This window comes from Caloenas nicobarica, chromosome 5 (genome assembly GCF_036013445.1).
Source record: "Caloenas nicobarica isolate bCalNic1 chromosome 5, bCalNic1.hap1, whole genome shotgun sequence".
Taxonomy (NCBI): Eukaryota; Metazoa; Chordata; class Aves; order Columbiformes; family Columbidae; genus Caloenas; species Caloenas nicobarica.
In genome coordinates this window covers 30,870,317-30,896,181 of record NC_088249.1, presented here as the reverse complement: position 1 = coordinate 30,896,181, position 25,865 = coordinate 30,870,317, and positions in this window count along the sequence as shown.

The following is a 25,865-nucleotide window of genomic DNA, read 5'->3' as shown; positions in this document are numbered from 1 at the left end:
ATATACAATTTGAAACACAGGACAACTGAATCAAAGGAAACTTTACTACAAAGAAATTTTAGAAGCCATCTAATCCATCTGTTACCTTATGGGACTTGTTATCCTGGCAGCAGTTTTTTTAACCTATATTTAAAACCTTTGAACGATAGAGGGTGTTTTCCTCAAAAAACTCATGTGTGCTTAAGAAAGCCTGTAAGAAATAGGAACACTCCTCAGCTGTCTATTTGGGTTACTGATCCATTGGACTTTCAAAATGTATCCAAGCCTCCATAATTGCCTGTAAAAGTAGAAGTCCTAAAGAATCCTCTAAAAAATAGGGCTTATAGGATTTATAATGGTCTTATTCTTTACGTTTTATATTTGCTCCTGTCCCTTATTGTCCAAAATTTAATTGTATATATATGGTCTGTGTATTTCATGCAAAAATGGTCAGATATAGGACGAATACTATAAAATAATAAAGGATCTAACAAATGTTTGAAAAGAATACATGCTTTCCATGGTTAGAGTTTCAAAATAAAACAGACTAGATGTCTTTATGACCACTTTCCAAAAATGAATTAAACAGAGAAAAGCTTTGGATTTTTCATCTTCTCAAACAAGAACATAATTCTAACACAATATGAATGCACAGAAAAACTTGGTACAAACCCTCAATGCCATTCTGCTGGTGCAGAGATTGGAGCAGGAAAAGTGAACTAAACATTGCAGAAAGTCATTCTCTGTTGGTGGATTTAGCTCTTATCATTAAGATCTCGCATCTCTAAGTCTTTCATGTAAATGGTGAGGAAAGGCATTATGAGAAGGTGGGGAGAGGGGAGGGGTCAACAGTGACTACACAAGCAACACCGGTGCGGGGGAAGAGGAAGGAAAGTAAAAGCAAGAGAGAATTATAAACTTTACTTTGCCAAGGCCTTATCAAACTTTAGGAGTAGTACAGAGTAGTTACAGTAGCAGGAGTAGTTACATTTATACATTCTTAAAATTGCATTTGGTTCTTTCAAGGCAACCACAATGCTAATGTGGCCTCCAGGGAAAATGAGTTTGACATCCCTGCTTTAGATCGTCCTTCATAAGGAAATCAGCTAAAAATATTTAATGAAAATGAAAATTTACCACACCATAAAGTGATTCAAAGCCAGCTGAAACAGCTGCTCAGAAATATTAGGAAACAAGATTGGAATCTTTCACACAGCTCTATTAGACAACTTTCTTCAGCAGGTCTTTTATGTATGTTGTGGTTTGATCGTGGGGAGACAATCAAAAACCGCGGCAGATGTATTTTCCTTAACCCTCTTCCCCCCTCCCGTTTTCCGCCCCCCGTCTCCTCCCCCTTTTTCACTAAGGACAGGCAATTTTGAGAAGAAAGGAAAAGAAGAACAGAGAGAAGAGAGCTGGAAAATTTGAAAACGTTTTACTAATGCTACTAAATAAACATAGAGAAAAATAAAGCAGAACAAATATTATAGAACCAGTCTTGCAATTCCCAGCAGCTGCATCGGCAGGATCCTTCAGCCAGACAGAACTAGATTTAGTTTGTCACAAGGCCTCAGCTTGCAGGGACAGCAGAAAAACGCAGAGACAAAGCAAAGCAGCAGGAGACCCAGCAGAAGAGAGTCCTTCGGGTCCACCTTTTAAATCCAGGAAGTCGTGAATGGGATGGAATACTCCCATTGGTCAATTTGTGGTCACCTGACTCAGACCACCTCCTCTCGTTTCCCCCCCTCAATGACCCAGGACAATGCATTATAGTTCTGACCCTACACCACTGAAAGTATCTGCATCATTATTGCCTCAAGTAAAGTTCACGTTTATGGTATGACAAATGGATCTGAAAAAGAGTGTAACTAAAAAGAGGAAAATTCTTGTCAAGAGGAACTTTTTACAGTCTTTGCTGTTATCATGAATCTATTAAGATCCAGTTACTCCACGTCTTGGTGATGATATCAAGTTGGGATGTTTAGTAATGGAAAAGTAGTGACATTTTCAAGCTGTTTTGAAGATTATGCTGTGAAATTAGAATGTTATATAGTCTTGTTTCTTGTATGCAAGAGCTATAAACATTTTCCTATGCTTCCCAGGCTGAACTTAAATGTTACGAAAGAAAAAGAAACAAATGCCTTCTTCCTACCTTACCTGTTGGTAAATAGTGATACAAAGGGAAAATAAATTGTGAGCAAATGTTTTTGGTTCTTGTAACAGTAATGTCAGAGAGAAAATGGAAAAGGAACAAAAAGATAAGAAGGACTAATAGCTATATCATCACAAATGAATAATGACAGCAAAGGAGGAGAGCAGAAAATACAGTGATGAAAACAGAATGGTGATACTAATCTGTATTTCCCTCTGTTTCTTCTCTAAGATATGAGACCGCTGACTGATGTGATAGATTCAATTAACCTTCCACTTTATCCTGGTACTTACATTGAAGTGCGTATTTCACTTCACTTGATGTTGAAAGTCATTTATATATATATATAGTTGTAAATTAATATGGAATTACTGCATAATTATCTGCTTGCATAAACATAATGAAACAATGTTTAATATCCAAAATAAATACAATTTGATTTTTATCTTTGAAAGGAATTACTAGCAATATTTCTGCCTTTTTAAGGAAATGTTACTATTCTGCTCACACTGGGAATATCAGCCATAGGAAAGTAGCTCTGACAAATGCTCAAGTTTTACATTTGGGTATTTAGGATTGTAGAGACATCCTATACTTAGCGTGCATGCTTATTTGTGTGTACCCGTGTAAATAGCTTGCATCATTAGAAGTAAATTAGTGTTTAAAAAGACTTTCAAACGAACTGCAGTTATAAACCTCCAGTTCAGAAACATCATATATTATGGCAAAAAATGCTAGACTTCAAACTCAACACAAATTGATCTTTAGTGCAAAATATTCTCCAAAATATTTGAATTATTGCCATCTAGATAGACTCAGGCCCTTCATTGCTCATGAATACAAGATCTCCATTTCAAAGGTCTAAGATCATGTAGATCAACACCTGATTTCAATGACTGTGTGAACTGGTGGCAAAGCTAGCATGAGCATTGAAGTTTATGATCATTTGTGTGTGTGTGTGTGTGTTTGGCAGTCACGTTGTCTGAAGTGAAGAATCTCTACTGTATTACTGACAAATCGAAACATGTACAAGATAAAAAGGAAGAGGAGCTGAAACATAAACTTATTTTTAAAACAGCAATACTTGCAGGTAATCTAAATCTGAGCTTACTCTTGAAAAAACCTGGTTCGAAATATATTTTGCTTTGTATTTAGATCTACGATTACTGCCTTCACTGTATATATTGATCTCAGCAGACTTGTTATACAACTGAAGATCCACTTCTTACTTCTGAAAGTAATATTTACTGTGAAATCAGTGGAGAAATGACAGCTTACATTATATGATAGGGAGCAAGAGAAAATGGACTCTCATTATAAACCTCTGAGTGTTTATCCAGTTGCCTGAAATCTTATGGACTCTTCTTTCTCTTAAATCTAAGTCCTTCCGTTGTCTCAAAGTTTTACTGATTTTTTCTGGTACATCTCCACAGAAATTCTGTGTCTCTTACCAGTTCCTTTGCTCCACCTAGTTCCCATAAGAAATCTTTTCTACTGCTGAATGTGATGTTGCTGGGAAACCTCATAACAGTTCTGCTACCATAAACCTTCACCATCTGATACCATGGTTCTGTTTCAGTGAAAACTACAGAACCAACATTTTTTTTTATATTGGATCACGTTTTGGAAGCTCCCAGCTCTATTCCTAACAGGTGACCAGCTTTTTGACCAGAGCCCACACCTAGTTATGAGTTGAACAAAACATAGATTGGAAAGACAAAAAAAAAAATCTTATTTCATTTAACATAATTCAGAAGTCACGAACAAATTTTTCTGAAATATCAATTTCCAAAAAAGCATTGATTAGTAAGTAGCCTGCTGTGGGTTAACCCCACCAGGCAGCTAGGCACCACACAGCTGCTCACTCACTCTCTCATCCCTAGTGGGATAATGGAAAAGGAATAGAAGAGTAAAAGCAAGAAAACTTGTTGGTCATGATAAAAATTATTTAATAGATAAAGCAGAAGTGGAAGAAGAAATAAAGAAAAGAAAACCCAGTGATGCAGAGGCAAATCACATCCTATGGGTAAACTGATTCCAGTTCCCCAACAGAAGAGGGCTAACCCTGCTAAAACCCCCTCTTTTTCCCTTTTATTTCTGAAGATGACATTGCATGGTATGGAATATCTCTTCAGTTTGTTTGGGCCAGCTTCCTGGTTTTGCACCCTCCCAAGCTCTTGCATATCCCCCAATCTATTAACTGTGGGGTCAGAGTTAAAAACAGAAAAGGCCTTGATGTTGTGCAAGCACTGTTCAGAAACAGCAAAAACAGTGGTGTGTTATCAGCATTGTTTTGGTCACAAATCTAAAAAACCCAGCACCATACAAGCTGCTATGAAGACAATTAACTCCATCCCAGACAGGCTCAATATATTATCAAAATTTGCCTTAGAATTTTACACATTTTCTTGGACTCATAATAAAATAATTTACAAAATAGAAAACTATCATGGTTTTGATAACAGTACAACAGATATTAGTTGAAAGAAATGAAACTCTGTGAGTCATCTTCAGACTGATTGTGATACTGATTTAAATTTGCGAGACTTTCATCAGAGGACTTCATTGATACTGACTTCACTGAAAGTAGTTGCCTTACTTAGGTCTCATCAAGCTGAGCAAGTTTACCACAATATGGCTTATTATAGAATTTATACTTCTATCTGCTGCCCTGTGATTTTGATTTTAGAATCCTCAAAAGCTTCTTAAAATTTAAAATATATGCACACATATATACGCACACTCAATCATATATATATGTGTATAAATAATGTATCTCTAAAAGTTTGCCCAGGAAGTTGAAAAACATGAATACTGCAGATTATATTTCATCATCTGAAATGCAAGTAAAGAGTTTGAATTTTGTTTTACTATAATCTACTGGTGCTAGTCCTGAATAAAGTAAAGAACTGTGACAGACTTGTGTGAGTGCCAGTAGCTTAAAGCTTAATTCAGTAGTATTTGTAAAGCATTTGAATGGCATAATGAAAAAAATTCAAAGATAATCCAGTAGAATAAATGAACAGACAATCCTGAGTGTCAGGACCGTGCTGGGAGGAAACTGAAATTTGAAAACCCATGATGCCTAAATATTTTAAGGCCTGACTGATCTGTGTTCTCAGCATTATAAAGTGTAGTATTGGAAGGATTTTAACAAATGATAAACCTCTAATTTTCTATCTAGCTGCTGATGACAATTTACCTTGTTTTTAACCAGTGTTCCATGATCAAAAACTAATAAAGACAGTGAAATCAGTCATAAATTAGGGGGCATTTTATGTTTCATTCTTTCTTTTAAAGTCTTGAACATATTACATAAATCCCATTTGCAGTCATAGAGTATAGAAGAACATTCTTCTCTACTCTTGTGCAACCCCTAAAACTGTCTGTGGAGTAGCCATACCACTTCAGTGGAAGTTATTGTTCATACACAGGGTTATTGTCACGGAGGCACCCCAAAAGTCAATTTTAGGTGGACAGCAAGTTCCAAAACAGACTTTATTCTAGCCAGAAAAGTGTAGCCAATAAACCAACTAGAAACAGGGTTTATACAATTATTTAACACTCTGACAACATAAAATACAGGCTCAGATATCAGTGGAGGAGATTATTGGGGTAAGACAACATAAGAGTAATGAGGATCCACAACGTGCATGCATTCACTCACAAGAAACAAAACCAGAGGCTTCTCACTCATGGGTACCCAGAAGAAATAATCACTCGCCTGGGTTAGGCGAGGGCTCACACTTGCCTGGGTTAGCCAAGGACTCACTCAAGGATATATCCAGTAGAGAAAAATAACCACTCACGACAGGAGGAGGTGAGGCGCTCTCAATTCAGGGAAGTCTCCTTAGATGGTGTCCCACTCTAAGAGGAGGGCTCCAGTTCATAGACCCGCTGCTCCAAGAAGACCACTCAAAGGGGATCTTCGGTGGGGGACCCCATTTTATAGCCTGGTCAGATCTGGCTGTGGGCATTACAACATGTTCTCTAGGCACCTCCTTTGTTTGAGGACCCTGTCAATCGACTGAAGGTCTCTCCCCTCCTGCCCCACAAGCTGGGTGGACGTGAAGTCACCCTGCCCCCAGTGGGGAGGACATGACTGTCAGCACCACCCCAGGTGTGTAGGTGGGCACAGGCACAGAAGGGCACAAAGGGTGCTAAAGAGCCATCAACTGCCCTATTGAAGGCTCCAGATCTCAGGGGGATGTGCAAATGCCACAGTTATTATAGAAGCCTTTTGGGGTAGCAGCAGAGACTGACATGATTTAAATGACAGGCAAGAAGGTACTGCAAGATAGATGAAAATTTAAAAGTAGCATAACATTGTGAGTCACTTGCTCTAAGTGTTAAAGATCCTCTGGTGTGAATTCCCTTACCAAGGTTAGAAGGACTTTATGTTTGGCTAGCTTCAGCTTCTAGTAAGGAAAACAACTGCAAGGAAAATATATGATTTGAATACCTTGTAAAGGGATATTAATTTCAATGCTTTTATGGTATGTTATTTCAGAAGTGAGTGGTGGGGTTCCCTGATAATTTTCCACCATTACAAATACCCGTGACTGAAAACAAGTAGCTTGTAATGAATGACACCTTCAAGGTAAAACGTGATTGCTACCTGCTGCTACAGCTGGTAAAAAAGAAGAGCAACTAATTTAACCCATATTTTTTCTCACACATTTTAACAGTTGAACAACCGACCCAAAACTTGTGATAAAAACTGGTCCTTTCTTAAATTTTCATTTTCGTATTTGCAGTCCAGCTGGTCCTGCAGTTATGAAGTATTATTTTACCTGATTAAAATTCTTAGATACTTCCATTTGCTTTGAAAGCATGTATTCCCTTTAACACCTGGCAGAAGAATCAGTCTGGATTCTTTGGAAGAGAAAAAGAGGAAATAATTTGTTCTACCCAAGATGATGAGTACAGAAGAAGTGCTCTTTGAATATGGAATAGCTTCGGGAGTCCTAGAATAATTCCCTCCTTGGCCTGAATATTCCCTTTTTGGTGGTGGACAGATTAAAGGAGCAAGAGGGATATGGAAGCACATATCCCCACGCCTATATTTTTCTCTGTTTCCAATGCCTCTGAGATTAATTACAAACTGAAGTTTATGCTGAATCACTAGGACAGACTTATCTTACAGCCCTTTTATGCAAAGATGAATTTAATGAATTGTTCTGCCAAATGGTTCATCACCCCTCAAAAACACGTGAATTTGGACCTCATGACTCTGTATTGTCAGCAGCCAATATTCAAAAGCCTACCACAGAGTCACAGAATGTTAGGGATTGGAAGGGACCTCAAAAGATCATCTAGTCCAATCCCCCTGCTGGAGCAGGAACAATGTCAGGCTTATCAAAAATCAATTTTCATAATAGGAGTTGAAGAGGCATTATATAATTCACAAGCAATATTTTTCTGTTTTTCAGGGTATTAGAGGTCATATTTTCAAGCTTTACTTACAAGGACCAGAATAAAAAGTTCTTTTTTTTTTAAAAAAAATGTATTTTTAGGTAAATTAATGATTATAGTCGTGCTTTAAGAAAGACATCAAATATGTTGAGACTTCTGATGAAGTCACACAAAATGATGAATGATGATCAGTATTTCTACTGGGTTTGTATTTCACAGAAAGTTAATTCTGATAAATTATCATTAAAAAAACCCACACAAAACAAACCAAAACAAAACAACAACAAAACTATTCCTTTTCTGAAAATCAAGAATGATGTGAGTCTCTGGATTCCACATAAAATTCTTTTCAAGTACTTTGAATAAAGCTTGTAAAATATGAATCTGGTCTTCTGATGAATAATAGTCATAATAGCCATTATTGAGAGTATTATGAATGAATAAAAACACCATCTTCTTCCCCTCATCCCAGCAAATCAGTTGAAGGGTGGATTTTGGAAGTGTTTGCTGCATTACTCAGAGGGAGGAAAAAATGAGAATGCCATTTATAATATTGTATCAATCATCACTGCTGCAGCTTTTCTATGCCTTGTCATGCCTGATCTTCAAACTCCAGGGAGACACCAGAACAGTAATAGTTTGTCTTGCTTAGTCTACATTCAGGAAAGAAATAATATGGAGCTCACACACAGTGTTATATTCTGTGCAGCAGATCTCCGTTGTGTTGACTGTTGCTGACAAGAACTGGGGTGAAATTTTGATGGAGAGTAGACCACTGTTGACAAATGCAAAACCAGAAACTTCTTATAGACTCCTTGTTTAGTGTGTGCTTGAGAATAAAGACATTGTTTTTCTAATTATTAATATGAAGGCAGAGCACTTTATTTTGAAAATTAGAATCCAATCTTTTTGTAAAATAACAAGATAATTATAATAAAATCGATTGCACATCCAGTGGCTGCATAGAAAGCAGTGTCTTGAGAGAACATCACTACATAAGAAAAAGTAGTGGTACAATTAAACCACTATAAATAGTAGCCAGTATCTGAATATTGTCTAGTTTCCTTTTGCTTTCCACCTTCTAACTTCCAGCAAAGATTTGTAAATGCAACTTTCAAAAGCATTTCTCCAGCATTCCTTGGTAGTAGTTGTACTCGCCGTTACTGAAAATACCTCTGCATCAATACAGAATATATGAGAGTGCTAGTTCTTTGTATCCCTCTTCTTTTGATCACTGCTCCTCTGAATAATATAGATTGCCAGGATTTTGCTTTAGTGTCAATTTATCACAAAGAAAACACCATTGCTTCTTATTGGTTTGAACTGATGCATTCCTGTTGAAGTCTATATTTGTACCACAACTACTGCTAAAATGCAGTGTTGCCAGACTGGAATTCAAGTGTGGATTTCTCATGCATTGAACAGATGCACAAAATTTATTCACTGATCTGTTGGCATTTAAAAATTCCTTAAAATCTGTAAACTCATTTTGACCTAGCACCTTTTAATTGTAGTCTCTCTCAGTAACTTATCAGTTCTTTGTTGTTGTTGTTGTTGTTGTTCAATTTCTATACCACACCTCCCCCTGTTTTTAAGGCTGTTCCCTCACTGCAGAGCATTCAGAAGGAGACATCAATTTTACATGTTATGACCCAGTACGTGACATGGAAGCCAAACTCCAGCAGCGTTCTCAAAGAAAGGCTCAGCTATTTAGCTACACTATTTAGCTTTGATGTCTTTGCACATGAAAATATCCAATAACTGCCTGAAAAAGCAAAGCAATTAACATGAAGTCAAAACTTAGTACTAACTAAATATCTGAAAAGCACAAAGCCAAATAAATGGATAAACAAGCCTATGAAAGTACAGCATATTTTATCTTTAAAAGCTTTTGTTTCTGGTTACCAGACAATTGCATAGAGCATTAAGAAATCCCCAGGAAAAAAAATCATTTTATTTCTAAGTATATTCCTGTGTTAAGTCCAACGTGTCAGTACAATGTGGGTAGCTGAAATACGTACATAAAATACATATATATTTAAAAATTCAATAACCCCAGTTGGTACAGAAGATTCATAAAATCTGAGTTTATACTAAAATATTCATTTTTTCATACTATTTCTAAAAGGTTATTTTGCTATCCACTCAAAATTGACATAATGCATATGCGGATATAATATATATTTTTCTTGTCTCCTGAGAAGCAGCATTTCAATAGTGTATGAAACTACAGAAATTGTAAATATAAAAGCATACTAGGTTAATTAATTGTTATTTCTGTATTTCATAAAATGCTAGAAAACTGGAGTGATTAGAAGCTTCTCACTTAATTGCCATTAAGTCTTCTATGAAATTGAACAGGCAGTTAGCAATTGTGTTATTTAAACATTTTATATACATATTATCATAGATCTTCACTGGGAATAAAGGCCTACTGATGCAGTATTTTCAACCTCCACAAAGTTTAAATGCTGACTATCTAGAACATTTTGCCTACAATGGGAATGTAGGGAATTAATATTTAACATTACATATAACAGTGTCTATGATGCTCTTAATGAAGTGGAAATAGGTGACCAGAAATTGACTTGAGGAATCATAAGCTTTCCTGATAGTTCAATTTCTCTGTTGAAATGTACTATTCTTTCGATTTCAGGTATGTGAGAGAACTCCTCTGGTTTAGTAAGCTTGGTATATCAGCTGAGCCCAGCTGAGAAAATGCAGGATAAAATGCAGTTCAACTCTCAGAAATACATTTCCATAAAGGAGAGGCTAAACACACTTGTCATAGAGTGAGTTATTCTTCACAAATTCTTTGGTCAAACCTATGTTATCCTGTAGAAACACAGTCTTTTCTTCTAGCTATATCATTTTCTTTTCTTTCATAATCAAGTGCATTAGCTGACAACCCTTGAACTGTATTAAGCAAAAGCAAGCTTTAGTTGTCCCTGTTAATCATTTTGAGAAAAGTTGGAAAGGACTTTTTCGTTCTTATGTGGTGAAAAAAGCATATTACCAAGTGTCCAAAATATGTTTTAGAACATACATCTCCATTCATCACATTCTTCATGTTCTCCATCGTGTCACAGATGCCTGTGTAGCTCGTGGCACAATATAGCAGCAGGACTCCTGCATATGTGTATTTACTAATACAGGTCAATCAAAAGTTGATAAACATTTCAAAGAATTCCAAAAGAATGAAATTCTATTAAAACTGTCTGGCAGCTTTTGGCTGATGAAATCTTTCCTCCAAAAATGTGCATACAGTTTAAACGAAAAATATTCCCATGTTGCTTATATCGGCAACTATATATTTGAGAATATGAAGCACCTGTCAGCATGGATAGGATCAGATATTTATACATCACATTTTTCTTTCAGAATCTGATGTAGCTGATAGGCTGTAGGTCAATCCTTTCCTCACTGAAAACGATGAAAGCATTCCTACTGTTGTTAAGATCAAGTACACACTGCAAGTCAAAATATTGACACACTAAATGTCGTGGTTTGATTGCGGGGAGACAATCAAAAACCGCGGCAGATGTATTTTGCTTAACCCTCTTCCCCTTCCCGTTTTGCACCCCGCACCCCCTTTTTCACTAAGGACAGGTGATTTTGAGAGGAAAGGAAAGGAAAAGAAGGACAGAGAGAAGAGAGCTGGAAAATTTGAAAATGTTTTACTAATGCTACTAAATGAACACAGAGAAAAATAAAGCAGAACAAATATTATAGAACCAGTCTTGCAATTCCCAGTAGCTAGTCTGGCAGGATCCTGCAGCCAACCGGAACTAGATTCAGTCTGTCACAAGGCCTCAGCTTGCAGGGATGGCAGAAAGAAAAGAAGCAAAGCAAAGCAGCAGAAGACCCAGCAGAAGACAGAGAGAGTCCTTCTGGTCTCCACTCTTTATATCCAGGAAGTCGTGAATGGGATGGAATACTCCCATTGGTCAATTTGTGGTAACCTGACTCAGACCACCTCCTCTTGTTGCTCCCCGCAATGACCCAGAACATTCCACCCCTTATAACATACCATTCACGGCATACTTAAACCTCATCAACACAATCTAATTAATTACAACAGCTATATACATATATATACGCAGGTGTAGCTCATCATTCTCTTAGTCCATGGACCATCCTTTGGAAAAGCTCATTTAAGTTCACTTATCACACATCTAGTACATCTCATGACCACTGTTTGTGGGTTAAAGACATCAACTTCAAAGAAGTTGTCAGGCGCCACTCGAAGAAACTAGCTCTGGTTCCATCACCACTGTCTTGATCTGAAAGACACTTATTAGACACTGTTAGTATGGAAATTAACATAATGCAGTTCAGTCTTGACTATTTTCACCTAAAATGAAATCCCCTTGAGGTACACATCGAACTTCTCCATCTTTAAGCCTCACCCACCAGGTGTTACCAGGACCTTGGGCAAAAACAATCTCACGAATGGGCTTGCCTTTGCCTGAGGTAGGAGTGACCCAAACTGCCTTTCCTAACATACTTTTCATGTGTACTACAGGGACTTTATCTCCTTCTACAGTACGTAGAATTTCTGATTGTGCAGGCCCGGCTTGATTAGTTGATCCTCTAATGTTGAACAACCAAGTGGCTTTTGCTAAATGTGAATCCCAGTTTTTAAAGGTTCCACCACCCAGGGTTTTTAGTGTAGTTTTTAACAAACCATTGTACCTTTCAATTTTCCCAGAAGCCGGTGCAGGATATGGAATGTGATATACCCATTCAATACCATGTTCTTTGGCCCAGTTGTCTATAAGACTGTTTTTGAAATGAGTACCACTGTCAGATTCAATTCTTTCTGGCGTACCATGTCACAAAAGGACTTGCTTTTCAAGGCCCAAGATCATATTTCGGGCTGTAGCATGGGGTACAGCATATGTTTCCAACCATCCAGTGGTTGCTTCTACCATTGTAAGTACATACTGCTTACCCTGACAAGTTTGTGGAAGTGTAATATAATCAATCTGCCAAGCCTCTCCATACTTCTACTTTAACCATTGCCCCCCATACCATACAGGCTTTAACCTTTTAGCTTGTTTGATTTCAGTGCAAGTGTCACATTCATGAATAACCTGTGAAATAGTGTCCATAGTTAAGTCCACCCCTCGATCACGAGCCCATTTATAGGTTGCATCCCTACCTTGATGCCCTGAAGCATCATGGGCCTACTTTGCTAAGAAGAGTTCACCTTTATGTTGTCAGTCCAAATCCACTTCAGCTACTTGAATCTTAGCAGCTTGATCCGCTTGTTGGTTGTTTCGATGTTCCTCGGTGGCTCGACTTTTAGGCACGTGAGCATCTACATGATGAAGTCTCACAATCAGGCTTTCTCGCGGAGTAGCAATGTCTTGCCACAGTGTGGCGGCCCAAATGGGTTTACCTCTGCGTTGCCAGTTGTTTTTCTTCCATTGCTGTAGCAACCCCCACAAGGCATTTGCCACCATCCATGAGTCAGTATAAAGATAAAGTATTGGCCACTTTTCTCGTTCAGCAATGTCCAAGGCCAGCTGGATGGCTTTCACTTCTGCAAATTGACTAGATTCACCCTGTCCTTCAGTGGCTTCTGTCTCTCGTCGTATGGGACTCCACACAGCAGCTTTCCACCTTCGATGTTTACCTACAAGATGGCAGGATCCATCTGTGAACAGGGCATACCGTTTTTCAGTCTCTGAAAGGGTAAGCGATTCCATATGTACCGGATGCCCCTACAGGTGAAAGCAAACTGCGGCCTGCATTCTGCTGCTAAAGGGATAGAGAAAAGCGATAGAGAAAAATGCATTAGCAATGTCAGTGGTGGCATACCTCTTAGCTGCCTTTGACTCCAGTTCAAATTGTAGTTCTAGCATATCAGGCACAGTAGCACTCAATGGTGGTGTAACCTCATTGAGGCCACGATAGTCTACAAGTAGTCTCCACTCATCACTAGACTCTACGCACTGACCAAACTGGGCTATTAAAAGGTGAGCGAGTCTTACTGATCTCACCCTGGCTGTCTAACTGATGAATCAATTTCTGAATAGGAATCAAAGAGTCCCGGTTGGTGCGATACTGTCGACGATGCACCGTCGTGGAAGCAACTGGCACCTGCTGATCATCAACAACCAGCAGTCCTACAACAGAAGGGTCGTCTGAAAGACCAGGCAAATCAGACAGCTGTTCAATTTTCTCAGTGTCCACAGATGCTATATCAAATGCCCACCTATACCCTTTTGGGTCCTTAAAATACCCTCTCCTGAGGTAGTCTATGCCAAAGATGCACGGAGCATCTGGACCAGTCACAATGGGATGCTTTTGCCAGTTTTTTCCAGTTAGGCTCATTTCAGCCTCTACAACAGTCAGTTCCTGGGATCCCTCAGTCACTCCAAAAATATTGATGGATTGTGTTCCTTTATAGTTTGAAGGAATTATTGTGCACTGAGCATCAGTGTCCACCAAAGCCTTGTACTCCTGGGGGTGTGTTGTACCAGGCCATTGTATCTGTACAGTCCAATAAACTCTGTTATCCCTTTCCTCTGCCTGGCTGGAGGCAGGGCACCTCTAATCTCTGTCTTGCACAGTCTCTGAGTGTGAATTAGAGGTTCCTTCAAGAGCATTAGAATCTCTTCTGTCCCCTTTGTAAACTGGGGCAGCCCTTTTCCTAGGAGTTTTCCCTTTTAACTCACGTACTCATTCTTGAAGTTCTGAAGTAGGTCTTTTATGCTACTGATTCATATCTTCTCCCTGCTCACGTAGGAAGGACCACAGTGAACTTCTGGTGGTGGTCTGCCTCTGTTCTCTCTCCGGAGATTGGAAACGCCTTCTCCTAATAGCTGCAACATTGGTTCATACAAGTCGTGAATCATGTGTGTCTTCTCTGAGTGCTTTGATTTCTTGCAACAGCTTTTCAAAACGGTCATCAGATTTTTCACACATTTTCTCCACAGTAGAGACACAAGCCCATAGAGAACCAGCAAGGCTGTCTTCAAATTCCCGGAGCTGCTCAATCATGTCAGAAACACCTTGTCTACCACCAGTTGACAAGACCATTCCTGCCAATGACTTAGCATATGCAGGTGATGCACTTTGTACTAATTTGCACCACATAGATCATGTACACTTGATTCTATCTGGATCTAACCCCTCTTGGCTGTTTGGCCCAAAATAGATGATCTCTCCCACAACTAATTCTCTCAGGAACTGGATACCTCTCTCCATAGTATTCCGTTTCCCTGATGTGCATTGACAATCATCCTTGTGACGAAATCTTGTTTTCATAGCTGTCAGGAGTCAGGTCCAGAGAGCAGCGGAGTTGTGCTCACTTGCAATTGCCCTATCAAGGGTGGAATCCTTTGACAGAGATCCCAGCTGTTTTGCTTCTCCGCCCTCCAGTTCTATCGTTTCTGCCCCATTATCCCAGCATTGGAGCATCCAGGTTACAATATTCTTGCCATCACAACAACTATAGTCTTTTCACAGATCTCTCAGCTCACCTGGAGAAAAGGACTGAGTAGTGGTCACTTCCTGCCTTGATGATGCCCCTTGGGATGAGTTTGGCCTGTTGCCATCATCTGCAGTACGAGCAGCCTTTCTAGTGACTTTCTTAGAACTGATGCTGATATGGGCTCACCATTATCACAGGGGTTGTTATTGTTACAACAGCAACCATGCTCCGTGTTTGAGGAAGGAGGGGCCCTTTTAGCCTTTGGACAAGCGACATCATCCGCAGTCAAGGAGGAGGCTTGAGCCTGTGTAGCCATGGTGTCTGCGACTGGGGGGGCGGTGGCTGCAGCTGCAGTTTCAGCTGCCCTTCCAGCTTCAACAGACGCCATGCAACTCTCATTGCTTGAAAGAGACACAAACCTCCGATTTAATCTGATTTCTTTTAACACTAGTATTAATACTAGCACATTCGTCACGGCAGAGAACACTGTTACAGTTCTACCAAAACTCCACGGATATTCAAAGCACTCAAAACCATTGGTAATCTGCTCTAACGAGAAGGCGAAAGTATGGTTAGTCAACCTTTCTAAAGATTCGCTAGCCCATTTAGCAAACACATAGCTGGATTTTATCTCTCTCGGAGAGAGAACTTATCAAAGATTTGAACAGATTTACCAGAAACTAGGGTAAAGGACAATAAGTGATACAAATAAACATTTGAGAAGACAATTGTAATAGTATTGATAAGGAGGAGACAGGTGATATTACATTTGAGAATTCTATAATGAATCTAGTTAACATCACCTGAAGGTGAAGAATAAGCAGGAGGTAAGTTATGAATAGAATGTCAAGGAAAAAAATTCCCTTCCTTCCTCCTCCCTTCCCAAAGGAAAAAAAAAAAAACAACTGACCCAATTTATGGGGGAGTTTTGATTTTGAAGTAAAGATCTAAAAATCAGCTATTTAAACAACATTTTATATATTAGTAATATGAGGAAATAATTCTGAGTCTTTCACATACCATTATTTCCCTCGTAATAACACAGAAAGCCTGACAACAAAGAAATATGTAGTCCTAAATAAACAGGAGGATTTAAAAAGTACTTGGAAATGTTCGTCCCACACCCTTTGCATTTATTTAATTTGTATTCAGACCATGCAGATATTAGAGACGTCATAGACAAGTGGTGGATGACAGCAGGACGAGTATATAACACTTTGAGATGATGAACTAACATACTTTTAAGTATTGCAAGTGACAGAAGAGCTTTCAGGAAGAACAGATCCCAGAAGATTCAGCACTGGCTATCATGTAGGTCTCATGAAATTTGTGCAGTAGAAATAAACAATAATAAAAAGTATCTTCCCTTTTCATTGTTCAGGTCCTTCATTTGAGGTATGAGTTTTTAATAGTTCTTTTTTATGTCACAGTCTGGAGATTACAAAAAATGTGTTATTTTTTAATTAATAAAATGATGTCACTAATAACTTTGTTTGAAAATACTAGTGAAGGTAAATCAAGTTTCCAGTTCTTGTGTGCGCAATATTACTAGCTAGACATTTCAGATATATCCTCGTAACCCTTCACATATATAGAGCATGAGAACCTTGCATGAAAGCTGAGGTACATGAGACAAAGATCTGATTAATTTTAGGCCTATTTGTTTGTCCAGAGAAAGAATAAACTCTTACTCTACTGTTTGGATGATCAGAGATGGAAAAATGCTTACGCTGTGGCTATGTAATAAAGACTAAATGTCATTGTCTGGAAAAACAGACAACTGTGTTCACTGGATCCTCCTTATTTAAAAAAAAATGTCCAGGATTAAAGCTATTTCTGAGACATATCCTGGTATTAGTGCCTTTTCATATGCAATGCATTTGTTACAATATCATACAAAATAAAAAACATGCACAGAGTAAATGACTGGAAAAGAGGATCACTGTAACTCTAAAGAGCAGGGTAATATAAATATGAACAAAAGGAAAGCTGTAAAAAACCTAAAAAATATTCCTACCTTTTTGAGAGGTTGTAAATTTCGTATGTTCTTATATTTTATTTTATTTTCTCATAGAAGTCCCACAGAGTAATATGAAAGCATTATACATAAATGTGTCCATAGGATTTAAAGGTGATCTTGATACGGCTGCGATTAAACTAATAATAAAAAACCCATCCCTACAGGATTCTATATTTTTTGGCCAGAACTATCATGATAGTAACACAGATGATGCATTTGTTACTTAAATTAAAAGAGATTTTCCTTTTTTGTAAGACAGTCTGGAACTTTCACTATACAAGACCAGAATCTGTTCTCTCTGATGCCAAAGAAAGCTGTCTCTGCTGGAGATGTCACTTCTATCATTGAATCCTGATTGCATCTACACAGGAGAAACAAGCTTGATCTTGTTCCCTTTAATATCAGTGGCAGCGTTCCCAGCAACTTAACAAGGCAGGAGCTGAGATAGGACTGAGCACTACATTTGTGGTGTTAACTTGCTCAGCTCCTGCCGCCTACTAGCAGATATTTGTCAGTAGTCATTGCAAGAATAAGATATTCATGAGAATTAAATTTTTAATGTCAGCAAAGGAGCTTTAAAATCAAAGATAACCAGTGTAAAAGGACCTTTGTGCAGAATCACTCTGCTGACAATAATAATCGACAAAAGTAAATTCATCCTAAGTCAGCTGTCACCCTTACACAGACAAAAAGGATACCTGCTTATGGATTCTGTGAACTGTAGATTGGGTAAGACAGGATGGCCTGATGTTTCATCAAAAAAAGTTTCTGATATCTCCGGCCTCCACAGGTGTGAAATAGCTACAGTTCAGACAGCTCCAACAACCTTGCTTTATCATGCCAGTAATCTACACTATTTGAGGTGCAAGACAAACTATCTCCCTTCCTTAAATGGAGAGTTTCTCTTTTAGCTGTATGCCTGGTCAAAAGTCCTGGTCACATTTGCATGGTACCATCTTGCACTCTCTGTGAGGTGATGTCAATATCTAGAGAAGATAATGAATTATAATTTAATATTAGAAAAGAGCAGGAAGTATAGTGTTGAACATAGAAAAGTCACAGTATTGAGTTAAAACTGTTCCAAAATATTATATCAGGATTGATTGGTAAGTGGTTCCAAAACATTTTGAATGACAGTACAGCTTTTATTTGAGCCAGCACATCAGCTTATACAGATGAGGAAGGGTTGGGTGAACATTGCTTTTTAGCTGCTCTGAGCACTCTGTTTTCTTTTAATCTGGCTTGCGTCAAGCACTGATTCTCTGTGCTTTGATTTCTTATGAACAGCAGTAAATGGTGAAAAGCACAGTAGTCTTCTTGCACATTTCAGATATGACAGCTCTAGTCACTATTTGTGTGTGAGCAGATACATTATTGCTGATAACATTTTGGTTTTCACCTTAATCAGACTGTTTTTTAAAGTGTGCTCAAAACTCATTTGAGAGATTTGGGAAGTTCACTACAGCTTTGAGATAGAGTCAATCAACCTCTGAACTATGTCTTGCTTGTTTTTAACAGCTCTTCTCCATAGGTAAAACATATGTCTGAAACATGATTGTATGATGTGAAGTTTAACAGAAGCATGCTAGGATCAGGATATGTTATAATGTAGTTAACAATGACCTAAGTACAGGGAGGACAGAGTATTTTGTATGCTTTGCCATTTTGCTTGGTTTCATCCATTGAGTCTAACCTGGATAATATGTTATCTTACTGGTTTACTTTTGTTTGAATTATCCTGAGGTACATACAGGTCTCCAAGCATCAACACTGAGAAATTGCAATTATAATTGAGTTGGACTTGGATATATTTCATTACACTCATATTTATTTTTCTCTTCAGAACTGCAATATATAGTTGTCATCTTCAACTCAGAACACACCAAAGTTTTTAAAGAACTTGAGCACATTACTGAAGTCACATTGCAATAACTCTAATAAATTGCACCTGTGAATCCCTCTCTGGTTTATTTATATACTGTATCACAGGTTATTAACAGAAAATAACCCACTAGGATACAACATTCTTGTTTACAGTGAGATGCTGGAGGTGACAGCAGGAATATAAAACATAAAATCAACAGGGAATACAGAACTAATAAAAAGACAAGGGTCTATAAAGCAGAAAAAAACCACCCAAAGCCAACTGTGAAGGCAAAAATAAAATGAAATAAACTTCCATCATAAAACAATCAAAATCTGCCATATATTTATAGATACCAGGGAGCACAAATACCCACTGAGCTTGAATATTTATGAGTGTCAGGAAATCTGTGAGTTATTCGGAATCAAAAATTGATCAGCAGGACATATCTCTCCAAAATGCTGGTTATGTCTACTTCACTATAACAAAGGAAAAAAAAAAGAATATCACACAGCAAGAAAACTCATATGTTTAAAGAGAAAAAAATTATTTGAGAAACTTAGAAGCTTTTGAAAATATTTGGAGTTGTTATTGCCCTTAGAATTGTTTTCAGATGAGCATCTGGTATCTTTACAGCTATGCTGATACATAGATTGGATAGATGCCATGAATATATTAACCATACATTTTCTCAGCATCAGAAATTCTCTTTGTGAAGCCAAGAGAAAAATCACATGAGAAAAGAATAAGAACTTTGAAGTGGTGAGAATATGGTGTTTACTTTATGTATCATATTATATTACGTAGAATACACTCTATAGAGGTCTGTAGAGCTCCTTGTGATTCTGCAGTTCTCCACATCACTCTTTATATTGTGCTTCTCTATACCTGCATTTGGTATCACCATAGTTTCAAAGGGACAGAATGATTTGTCAGAAAGAGAAAATACAGCTTTTTAAAGGAAGATAACAGGTGAGGAGTGTCTCTTCTTATTCCTGACTGCACAAAACCATGAAATGCTACAATTTCTAGCCCTCATTAGCTGTCAAATTCAAAAGTGCCATCTATCAAACTAAATGAAAGACAAAATTTTTTGTTAGCTATAAGTACTATACACTCAGGCTGGAAAACACAGCCACAAAACACTGGTGAGGCTGGAAAAGGCTAAATTTTGGTACGAGGCGCACAGTTACATCCTCAACTCATGCTGAAGTGCACCTTCACCTTTATCTCATAATGAAATAGCACATTCCTGTCATAAGGCAAGTTTACATGTCACTCAGTCTTGGAGAACATTGCCAGGCAGAGAGTAACAGTCCTGAGGGTTGGAGATGGGAGAGAGAATTTGTGTTTATGTCACCAGGGGAAAAATAACAACAGAAATAAGTAAGAGAAAAATGTTACTGGGAAGCTCTTGAGAATCCAGTCCTGCTTCTCCTCCTCTGAGCCATGATACTGTGGTTCATGCAACGAACTCTTTGATAGGATTTCCACCTCCCCCAGCCTTACTCCACCATCAATGCACCAAATAGCTACATAATTACTCTGAAAACCTTATCTGCCCCTAACAACACAATGTGGTTTGGTTCAGAAAACATGGAATCATACAGTACTCCTTTCCAAAAGAGTGGGCTCTTCAGGACCGGGAAGGTTTTATAATGTAAATAATATTCTCCTTATTCTTCTTCTGATTCTGTCTGTCTGTAGTAAAATAGAAAAACTCATTTCCATTAGTACAAGTACTGCTGTCTGTGCTAGTCACTGACCTGTTGCTTTAGTTCTCTGTACTACAGCAGTAAGGTTAAACGAGATCACAGACTCCCCAGGAGCTGCATATCTTGTGGGGTGAGTGTCTACTTTCAGTGGATGCCTTTCTAGCATTTTGCAGCTCTAAGAGGGAGTATTCCTGTATTGTTCCTCCTCTCCTCTCCTCTCCTCTCCTCTCCTCTCCTCTCCTCTCCTCTCCTCTCCTCTCCCCTCCCCTCCCCTCCCCTCCCCTCCCCTCCCCTCCTCTCCCCTCCTCTCCCCTCCTCTCCTCTCCTCTCCTCTCCTCTCCTCTCCTCTCCTCTCCTCTCCCCTCCCCTCCCCTCCCCTCCCCTCCCCTCCCCTCCTCTCCCCTCCTCTCCCCTCCTCTCCTCTCCTCTCCTCTCCCCTCCTCTCCTCTCCTCTCCCCTCCTCTCCTCTCCACTCCTCTCCTCTCCTCTCCTCTCCTCTCCTCTCCTCTCCTCTCCTCTCCTCTCTCTTAATCTTTATTCTGAACAACAAAATACTTCACAAATTTTCAGGAAGGCTGAAGTAAAGAACAACTGTGTTATTTTTTTCAACTAAAGAGAATCATCATTGTTACGAATAGCTTTGGTTTATCTATCAGCTTCCCCCTCACCCCTCCTAATGAGCACAGATATCTGATTTATTCACTTATTTCTGGGTTTAAAGTCATCGTCTATAGCAGTTACAGTGGAAGTGCTAAACAGCCTGTAAGACATACTCATCCCTTGAGACATTTTCTAAGGAGAATATCAACCTTCTGGTATTTTTTTGAGGAAAATCCCTAATTTTTACTAAAAAAAATGGCCAACAATCCTCTGCACTATTTCCTGTGCAACTGTGTCCAACCAGTCTGATGAAGGTTGATTAATATTCACATTCTAAGTATTATATAGTAAGATTATTAGTATCATATAATTCCTTGCCTCTGTCTTCCTACCTTCCTGTACTAAATATTATACTGTCTTCAGCAGATCTTGGAAATTAACTGATCTGATCCAAAGCAGTTATTTCTTGCCTTTGCCTCAGGATAGTGTTAATATGTAGTGTAACCTACACTTTGTTCCACCTCATCCGATATATATCAGTCTGAGTAAAAGATTATGTATTTAATTACCAGTAGTAATTTTAATTGTACAAAAAAGTAACAAAACATATTCTCATCTGTTTTGTCTTAAGCAGTGCTATGCAAATTGAACTTTCAATGCCAAATCAGAAGTGACCACCATACAGTATAAAGTTGTTTTAATTTACAATGGACATTTTTTGCTTAGCTCATATGTATCAGATGAATTTAAAATAAGAAAAAAAGCATTTACAAAGAGGTACAATGGTCTCTGGAGACGCAACATCTCATTTTCAATTCAGTTGGCAAGAATACTAATTACATTATCACATATTCAGCAGCATTCAGCAAAGTTATTTATTCATTCATCCTTAAGACCCAGGAAGTCTGGCAGGTCACTGCCAATAAGCACTACCTTAAGAATCTTAAACGATGGTATACAAATTAATTAGATATAGAGAGGCTTGAAAAAACATCTCTCACAAAGAAGCTAAACCTTTGGGATTTGCCTCTTTGCTAGCTTCATGTTCAAGTGAAAAAATGTACTTATCTTCATGAACAAAACAAAAAACCCCATAGTTTTAATGAGCATGAAAGAGAAAGGAGGAAAGAAAGGAAGGGAAAATACACAGGCTGATTTACAGGTCATAAATCATGAGATTATGAAGGACGCAGAGGAGCCAGTAGTCAACATGCCAAACAAACAAACTGCATCCCACAATCTGATCCTCTATCATGTCTGTGTTGTGCTCAGCTTCACTGATTCTGAGGCAAGCCAATGAAATTCCAGAATAGTTTTCAATATTTTTTTATGTTTCCTTTTTTTCATTATATTTGGTACTAAATTAAAGCCTACATCTTTCACAGCATGGAGCAGAAATTGGGAAAACAAGGAGGAAAGTCAGGCAAAATTAGGACATGTAGTGGTATTTATTGTCTGTTCTGAGGAACAGGAGCTTCAACAATGTGTTGTTTAAACAAGACAGGAACAAATTAATGCTCTAATAATGAGTTTAAACAGCAGTCATGCAAATGACAGTGGTGCAGAGAAACCTGAATTCATTTAAGACACGTGGATTTGAGTTCTCTATGAGTTCTCATTTGCTCAGTTTCTCAACATGAACTTATTATAAAACAGAAGGGGCTGAGAAAGGGAAAATTAAAATTGAATAGACTTGGAAAAAAAATGATTTTTGGTGGGAAAGAGAAGCTCTAGCACACCAGAAAGCTGAGAAGAAAAACAAAGATAAAAATGAAACAGGAATAGGTTTTGATGAGCAGAGTAAGAAACTTTGCACTAAATCTGAGACATAGGTCCAATTCAGAGAGAAACCAATTGTAGAACAAGGGGGAAAGAGATGACCTTGTTAAAGGGAGGGGAAAACAACAGCAACAGTGAAATGATTTTGAATCTGAAGTCAAGATCACTCACTTTCAGTAGGCAGGGAGACTAGGAGAGGAAACCTGTGTGTGAGAGAAAACATGGTCAGGTGTTACTGAGAAATTATAGGTGATAGGTGTATATCTAGAGCACGGACAGGAAAGTTATGGTATGAGAGAAAATTAGCTCACATAAAGAACATGAAAAAGGAACTGGACCCAATTAAACAAAAAGACTGGGAATAGACATGTTACGGAAAAAAAGGAAGATGCTGGAACTGAGAACAAGGATTAGGTCACTGTGAGGCAGGAGCATGCTGAGACTGCACGCTTGATGCCAGCAAAGAGCTGGAAGACCCAATGACCACTAGTCTGGATTATAGAATCATGGAATCATAGAATAGTTCTGGTTAGAAGGTCATCAAATCCAACTTCTCCTGCAATGGGTGGGGACATCTTCATCTAAATAAGGTTGCTCAGAGCCCCGTCCAACCTGACTTTGAATGTTTCCAAGGATGGGGCATCTTCCACCTCTCTGGGCAACCTGTTCCAGTGTTTTACCACTCTCATTGTAAAATATTTCTTCCTTGTATCTAGTCTAAATCTACCCTCTTTTAGTTTAAAACCATTTCCCAGTGCCCTACCACAACAGGTCCTGCTAAAAATTTTGTCCCCATCTTTCTTATAAGCCCCCTTTAAGAAATGAAATGCTTCAATAAGATCTCGGAGCCTTCTCTTCTCCAGGCTGAACAACCCCAGCTCTTCAGGAATAAGATCTTCAGCTGATGTTAACAGTAACGGGTGGATTCATTTTAATAGTTCTCCATGATCCATCATATGAAGCTGAAGGACAGTGCATTTGAACAGACCTGAAGTTTTTTTGTTTGGTTTTCCAACCTCCTCTGGAGGTTTCCCAGATACCATTACACTGCTCAGACCATTTTATGTTTTTCTGCTGACTCAGCCATTCATAGTAAACGAAAAAGTACCAAAGGAGATGGTTTTTAAGAAATAATTCTTCTGACAGGCTCAGTGAGAGTATTTCTAACCAGAGTTAGAACTCACTCTTACTTCAGGAATTTCAAGATAAGCTTTCCCACTAACCTTTAAGAATGTTTAGGTTTGGACCATAATATTCGTACATTTACTGTCATAAAAGACCACAACGTAAGGTGACCATGTAAAACAGACCATAGTGTTTACCAAGGGATTTGTAAATAACATCCAAAACTATTTCTTGAGTTATTAAATATTTTTAGAAAATTATAAAATCTGGATATTAACTTAAAATGACTGAGAAAAATATGACATCTTTACTAAGTAATTTATTAAACTTTTGAAATATTAATGTGTATATTATCACTATTACTTTATCTTTTCCTTCTGTTATGCCCTTTTTTCTTATTAGATTATAAAGCTGTTTATTGTCAGATAAAATATTTTCCAGTTGGGTATTTTGAAAATCTCATTTAAATATCTCCTTACCTTCTTTCCCAAGCAAAAAATCATAACAAGGTAGGAGTTTTTTTGCCTTGACTAGCATTTTGCCAATTAGTTTCTTTTTATTGTTTGTTTGTTTTTCCCAAAGGTATATGATAAAATGGTATACAGTGATGACCTCATAAAAATTCCACAGAAACAACATCTCTAGCATAGCTAAATTACCATACTTAAATATAGTAAAACGTTATCACTTTTAAGTACAATACTGTCTTAAAAGGTCATTTTCTACTGGCTATCGCAATGATACTATGTTTCTTCTCATTGTCACTGTAGGATATTGTTTCCCACCTAATGAAGTGTGACTTAAGCATTTCTTTTTCCTTTTTTTTCTTGTAGACTACACAAACTTGAATTTGGCTATATAAAAGTGAACATAGTTACATAGTTCAGATTAATGTCTTGTACCAAGCAATTCAGAGTGGTCAGTTTAGTTAACTTGTAGCTACTGTTATTTACCACTCCATTAATTTTTGCAATGTTACAAGTTATTGGTTTGTGTTTTTTTATATTCTTTTTCTTTTTTTCTTCTTCTTTAAATGTTGGAAGCATTCCCAAGGCTCAGAAACTGCAAACACCAGCACACTGGGCCTGGATATTAATTTAGTTCAACTGACCTATACATTATCTCTGCAGCAATCCAAACTGCTGGACAGAATGCAAATATGTTTTCCAGTCGTTGAGCAATGGGTTCAGATTTGTCACTTTGTACTCCACCCTCTCCTTCAGCATCCTCAATGTGATCAAACCTTAGGAATATCCTTATTTCCTTACTATCTTAGCAACTTTATCTCTTGGTGTAACTTCAATCTAACTTGACTAACAACAATTGTATGATCTTCAAGCAATCTTTTTAGCATCCATTAAATCTTATCATTAGTGGTCTTCACAGCAATACATGCTAAATTCACTAAGTAGAAAAGATTTTGTTTTTCAAACAGACTCCCATGGGGATATTGTGCCTTCATAACTGATGACAGAAAAGGCAATGAAACAGAGCTTAAAACAAGAGCTGTATTTTGGCCTTGTTGTACATTACTACTACTAATAATATCCTCAAAAGAGCTGAGTAAACAGCTCACTGTATTTCAGTGGGTTATTTGTGGAGTGAGCTACTGTTAATGTAATGATAGCAGAGTCAAATTCATGGACTATGTTTACAATATGCTTAAATATTATGTTAAATGTGGGAAAGTGTTATTGAGACTGCTTTCATAGGAGAATGTAGAATGAATTATCCTGCAAAGTCAAAGTATTGCAGCATGCCAGATAGTCTGC